The sequence below is a fragment of the Astyanax mexicanus genome, chromosome 22 (assembly GCF_023375975.1).
Source record: "Astyanax mexicanus isolate ESR-SI-001 chromosome 22, AstMex3_surface, whole genome shotgun sequence".
In the NCBI taxonomy this organism is placed as follows: Eukaryota; Metazoa; Chordata; class Actinopteri; order Characiformes; family Acestrorhamphidae; genus Astyanax; species Astyanax mexicanus.
The window spans coordinates 4281744-4289010 of NC_064429.1; positions in this window are offsets into that span (position 1 = coordinate 4281744).

A 7267-nucleotide genomic window follows, 5' to 3' on the forward strand; every position below is an offset into this window, starting at 1 on the left:
TCACCAGCACAGCTCCATCCATCTGTTATCAAACCCCAGAACCTACTAATCTCACCAGCACAGCACCATCCATCTGTTAATAAACCCCAGAACCTACTAATCTAACCAGCACAGCTCCATCCATCTGTTATCAAACCCCAGAACCTACTAATCTAACCAGCACAGCACCATCCATCTGTTAATAAACCCCAGAACCTACTAATCTAACCAGCACAGCACCATCCACCTGTTATCAAACCCCAGAACCTACTAATCTAACCAGCACAGCTCCATCCATCTGTTAATAAACCACAGAACCTACTAATCTAACCAGCACAGCACCATCCATCTGTTATCAAACCCCAGAACCTACTAATCTAACCAGCACAGCTCCATCCATCTGTTAATAAACCCCAGAACCTACTAATCTAACCAGCACAGCACCATCCACCTGTTACCAAACCCCAGAACATACTAATCTAACCAGCACAGCGTCATCCATCTGCTAATAAACCCCAGAACCTACTAATCTAACCAGCGCAGCACCATCCATCTGTTGTCAAACCCCAGAACCTACTAATCTAACCAGCGCAGCACCATCCACCTGTTAATAAACCCCAGAACCTACTAATCTAACCAGCACAGCTCCATCCACCTGTTATCAAACCCCAGAACCTACTAATCTAACCAGCACAGCTCCATCCATCTGTTAATAAACCCCAGAACCTACTAATCTAACCAGCACAGCACCATCCATCTGCTAATAAACCCCAGAACCTACTAATCTAACCAGCACAGCTCCATCCATCTGTTATCAAACCCCAGAACCTACTAATCTAACCAGCACAGCTCCATCCATCTGTTATAAAACCCCAGAACCTACTAATCTAAACAGCACAGCACCATCCACCTGTTATCAAACCCCAGAACCTACTAATCTAACCAGCACAGCTCCATCCATCTGTTAATAAACCCCAGAACCTACTAATCTAAACAGCACAGCACCATCCACCTGTTATCAAACCCCAGAACCTACTAATCTAACCAGCACAGCTCCATCCATCTGTTAATAAACCCCAGAACCTACTAATCTAAACAGCACAGCACCATCCACCTGTTATCAAACCCCAGAACCTACTAATCTAACCAGCACAGCTCCATCTATCTGTTATCAAACCCCAGAACGTACTAATCTATCCAGCACAGCTCCATCCATCTGTTATCAAACCCCAGAGAGGATGGACATGGAACAGGACGAGAACATGACAGCAGGTTAAAGCTGGATCAAGCAAAGCCACTTGTCAGCTCCATCCAGAAACGTCTTCTCTGGGTCAAAGCTCATTTAAAGTAAACTAAATATTCTTTGGTCAGATTCATCCAAATTTTATTATGCACTTGGATACTTGCAGGTCTTTTACACACAGCAAAAGCACCAGTGCTGGATTTCCAGAGTAGCCAGACGTTCAGTGTTGATTTCAGAGTTACTCTGCAGAGTCTCAGCACTGGCATTGTTACAGTAGGACATGAGTGGGTGTTGTTGAGTGTTGTAAGACGTAAGAAATGCCCTCTCTTTTCTGTCAGGCATTGTCATGGGTTGTTCAGATCATCAATTTCAGGTATAAATATATCATATAGCAGATGAACACAGAGATATTTAAGAAGTGAAATGAAGTTTATAGGATTCACAGAAAGTGTGCAATAATTATTCAAACTAAATTAGGCAGGTGCATACATTTGAGCACTCTTGTTTTATTAATTTAAATACATTTAGCATTAATTATTGGAACACAAAATTAGTTCAGTAAGCTCATTGACCCTTGACCTACGTACAAAACAAAACAACTCTCATATGACCTGAAAACAAAGACTGTTCAACATCATGGTTTAGAGGAAGATCTCAGAGATTTCATCTGCAGTTTCCACTGTGAGGAACAGAGTGAGGAAATGGAAGAATCACAGACACAGATCTAGTTAAAGCCTGACAGAACAAGAAAAATCTCAGATAATCAGAGGAGAAGGATGGAGAGAACAGTCATAGTGAACCCACAGACCCCCAGAGCGCCAAACACCTACAACATCATCTTACTGCAGATGGAGTCACTGTGCATCGTTCAGCTATTCACTATTCAGCTCACTTTACACAAGGAGAGTCTGTATGGGAGAAAAATGCAGAAGAAGCCTTTTCTGAGCCACAAACAGAGTCGTTGAGGTAAAGCTAAAGAACATTTGTACAAGCAGCTTCATTTTGGAATAAGGTTCTGTGGACTAATGAAACTAAAATTGAGTTATTTGGAGAGCGCTTATTTATGCTTTGAGGAAAAAGAACACAACATTCCAACACAAACACTTTACTGCTCCCCACAGTAAAATCTGTTGGTGGTTCATCATGCTGTGGGGCTGTGTGATCCGTGCAGGTACTGGGAATCTTGTTAAAGTTGAGGGTCTCATGGATTCCAAAATCAGCAGATTATTCAGAACAATGTTTAAGAATCAGTGAGAAAGATACTTCAACAAGACAACGACCCTAAACACTAATCAACATCTACTAAAGCTTTCCTGCAGAGGAACAAGAACAACATTCTGGAATGATCATCTCAGACCCCAGACCTAAATATTACTGAAATCTGTGGTGAGATTTAAAGCATCCAGGCTGTTCATGGTCACAAACCATCAAACCTGACTGAACTGGAGATATTTTGTAAAAAAACAATGGTCCAAAATACCTTCAACTAGAAGCCAGACTCTCATTGGAAGCTATAGGAAGCTTTAGAGGCTGCAAAATCTACTAAATATTAATGTTATTTTTCTGTTGGGGTGCCTAAATTTCTGCACCTGCCTAATTCAGTTTAAATAATTATTACACACTTTCTGCAAATCCTATAAACTTAAATTTACTTCTCAAATATCACTGTGTTCATCTGCTGTATGATATATTTAACTGAAATTGCTGATCCCAACAACCAATGATTTATAAAGGAAAATCATGAAAATTATATATCATACCATGGTATTAGTAGAAACATTTTAAACTTTAAATAACTACATGTTTTTTCAGAGATGTTAAAGAAATTATTGAATTATGGACCCTTGTTTTTTTTTTTATTTCTTATAAGGTTTATAAGTTACTACGTGTGTGAGTTTGATTTAAGAAACTGAAATCAGTCTTTCCGTCTTTGCAGATAAATGGGGCAGCGTGCAAGTTTCAACATGTTTCCAACTGTACCGCTATTGCATAGCAACATTCCAGTTTCTCATGTTTTATTAGTTTGTAATGTATTCCTTTGTCAGTGGGGTTTAACTCTCTCCCTGAGGCAATATCTGTTTTTTATGCCTTTAATGCCTTTTCCCCTTTGGTAAACTCAACCCACAGTCAAATTCCTGAACTGGGATGGTATTTTGTGCTGAACTATCTCTCACTGCGCAATTTATCCAAGTATGAGCAGAGGTCCCACCTATCACGGAAGTTCAGGAATTCCCCGAATTTTATCATCCTGATAAAATCAGATGATTTTAGTCTGTCTTTGCTGATTGGTTACCCAAACAAACATATAAAGTACAAGTCAAAAGCTTGGACACACCTTACAATCAGTAGTTTTGCATTATTTAAAAAAAAGACTATAATATAAACAAATACTGAAGGAATCATGTAGTAACTTAAGTGTTAAACAAACCAAAATACTCTGTAAAGCATTTGGATACTCTTATCTGGTCTGAGGCTAAGGTAACTCTGATGAACTTATCCTGTACAACAGAGTAAACCCGTGCTCTTCCTTTCCTGGGGCTGTCCTGATGAGTGCCAGTTTCATCATAATGTTTTGATAGTCTTGCAGTGCAGTTTGTGACTGCACTTAAGGATACTTTCAAAGTTTTTGAAATGTTAAAGATTTGAATGACCTTTAAAAGTATTTTTTCTTTACTCTACCTCCAACTCTACCTCTTCACAACTTTACAACTGACGCACAGCTGTTAACTTAAAGCCATTCCACAATTTTTGTTGTTTTTTGCATTTGACATTTGTGCATGCTACATAATAGTTTGTTAAACATATCATGTTTTTGTACTATAAGGCGCACTTAAAATCCTTTAATTTTCCCAAAAATCATCAGTGTCCCTTATAATTTGTTGCGCCTTTTGTATGAATTCTACCAGTCAGGTAATAAAAGTCTCCTTCCGCCAAAATCCACTTTTTTCTTGTTCTTTGTGAAATACTATAGGTCTCTGAGTTGTATACAATGCTGCACATGAAACTGTTTCTCAGCCTCCATTGTTTGCAGTAGCTGGTAAAAAATCCTCAGAAATATCAGTTGATCAGAGAGATGCAAAATCTCTACGTCAACCACTGACTACATAGTCTCGCCCACCTCGGTTCTGGACCTCCCACAGGCCCCAGGCTGGAGCAGAGCCTACACTGTCTCGTTAGCTTCAGGAGCTAAGAGCTCTGCTTACTCTGTGTACAGCTTCTGTTTACTAGTCTGATGTTAGATGAAGTTTAAGGATTAACTTTACCTAGTGTTTTATCTTTATAACTAAAGCTGTATCTCTAAAAGCATTTTGTCTTTTGAGTTTTAGAGCTGTAAGTTTGATTCTGCTTGGGGGGAAAGCACATAGGCGTTTTCTGGTGCAGTGCTGTTAGCCAATCAGAGGCGATATATTTGCATGTATGAATATTCATGAGCAAGAGCCCAAAACCTCTTTTTATTCAGGGACTAGTAATTCAGTGGCTAAATAGAAACTTTAAAAAAAAAATAGCACTTGTTTTTTTCACAAAAAACATCTCACACAAAAACGATGGAATGAGACCTTTAAGGAGTTTTAGTGAAGTTTCTCCAGCAGTATTAGCATTAGCTGATAATCGCGCTAGGCACTAGCTCTTTCGCGTTGAGGAGTGAGTATTATTATGCTGGAGCAGTATTAGCATTAGCCTCTAACTTCACTAAGTGCTAGCTCACCGTTGAGAGGTGAGTATTATCGGCCTGCAGCCTGTTGCTAACACCAGCTAGTACTGCTGGAGCAGTATTAGCATTAGCTGCTAACCGCACTAAGTGCTAGCTCCTTTGCCGTTCAGAGGTGTGTATTATCGGCCTGTAGTCTGCGTGTTTACTGTGTTAAAACAAGCTACGTGGGAAGACCTGCTAGCTGATATCACCCTGGCTTACTAAAACACTCAAGGTTCTTCAGTGTAATGCTGTCGGGCGGCATGTAGCGGTTAGCTGCTAATGATAATATTGCTGCACCCAGCTTTAGTGGAAATCTGGAAATCTAAGCTTACTGTAAATGAACTGAAGCACTTTACTCACCCAAATAGACAGTTTTCTGGAGAGAAATCTATGTAGATTAACATCCAGCGCTCGTTTGGCGGTAAAACAAAATGTTTTTTTTTTTTTTCATTACAGATTTGTTTACTTAGCTTAGCTTTACAAGTCTCGATACCCAGCGGTGAGACCTGATAGTAAGAAGGAAATCATGGCTTCACCACTGTTCCTTACTATTGTTGCAGAATGTGCCTTATAATCCAGTGTGTTTATTGATTAAAATAGACCAGAAAATAATTGTCACACCTTACTTGTAGATGAGGGTAGGTTGTGGGTTGTAGGAAAAAAATGATGGCAACTGCAGTAGCACATCCAGTGCAAGTGATTATATTGGTGAAGGTGCACAAAAATGGCAAAATACCAAAAAATAAACTAAATCTATTTACAAAAATTTACACGAGGAATCAACATATTCCTTTAGTCCATAACATTGGCTCGTACAACAACCAACCGTACCAAATCTTACTTTAACCATCCTGTTATCAACTTAACCATTCTCTACAAACAAGGAAATGAGGCCTTAAATAGGACACCACTGGTCTACCCAACCCAGCCAAAACCAACAGATTTTTCACTGCAGGGGGATACAATTATAAACAAAACATACAATAAATCAAATAAACATACAATGGAAAAACACAAAATTCAAAATAGTCATTATTCTTATCATAGGCAACAATCCCATAAAATAAACATGAAAATAAGAAAAGGAAAGAATAATTAAAAACTTTAAAAACCCTAAAGAACCCCCCCCCCCCAAAATGGTATGGCCCAAAATGGTTTCCCATGAGCATGCCCCAATTTTGTTCAGGCCCTATATGAAGACAGCTAAAACATTGATTGGGCCCTTTGCCAGACCAGGAAGAGAGTACAGGTAAGTGTGAATATGAATGACTGTACCGGCAGCTATTTAAACATAAATGTGTATCCCAGTGGCATACTTTTGACTGTAAAATATGTGAAATGTCCCAAGCTAGCAAAATGTTTATCTTTTTAAAGAGGAATTAGTATTAACTGGAAAAAAATAGCTGTGTATGTGTATGCACTGAGTAGGGACAGAACAGGACTGAAAACTAATTTGTTTGTTCTGTCACAATAATCGTTTATGTATAGTGCACCTTTTAATCTGGTGTGTCATATAGTGCAAAAAAAAGACTATACTATTTTTATGTCACAATAATTAAAATTAAAATTTAAATTCATTAATTACATATATATTCACTGAGTGCTTTTATCCAAAACAGTCATAATTCACCACATTTTCCCACCGTAAATTACAGTATTAAAGAAGAAGGAGTGGAGGAAATGATCTGTGTTGTATCTCATTTAAAGAACAGACTAGTCTGAAGGACTTTCTCATGATCCCACTGTGACGCAGGAGCAGGACCTTGGGGGGGCCAACAGTCCCCCACAGTGCAGCTTTAGAAGATATCTGGTTGTGTTTTTCTGCTGCTAAAGCCTCCGATTCTAATAACGTCACTATGGAGAACATCCTGATCCGAAGCTCACCAGTGTGTTATGGCTGCTGAGCTCCCTGAGACCAGATGTCTGTCCAGACAGTGGGATTTCTGGTCTGAGAGAGCAAAGCAGTGAAAACCATCACAACCCAATTTCTGTACATACAAGAAATACTCTTTAATGTATTTCTTGTATGTAATGTAATATAATCTTTAATGTTGCCCACAATCATAAATATCATAAAATACATATATTATATACATACATAGAGTAGTCACAGGTTTGGACACATGCCTTCTCATTCAATGTGTTTTCCTTCTTTCAGGGTTCATGCACACTTTTCAAGCACTTTCAAGGCCCAATTTCAAGTTTTTCCAGTGTGATAAATGACTGATAATGATGATATCTCAAAACTGCGATTCAGCGATAATCAATATATCGCATAACCATTCTCCACACTTCACAGCAACTATACTACTGAGAAATAAAATACTTCTAAGTAAGTAAATAACTGGAAT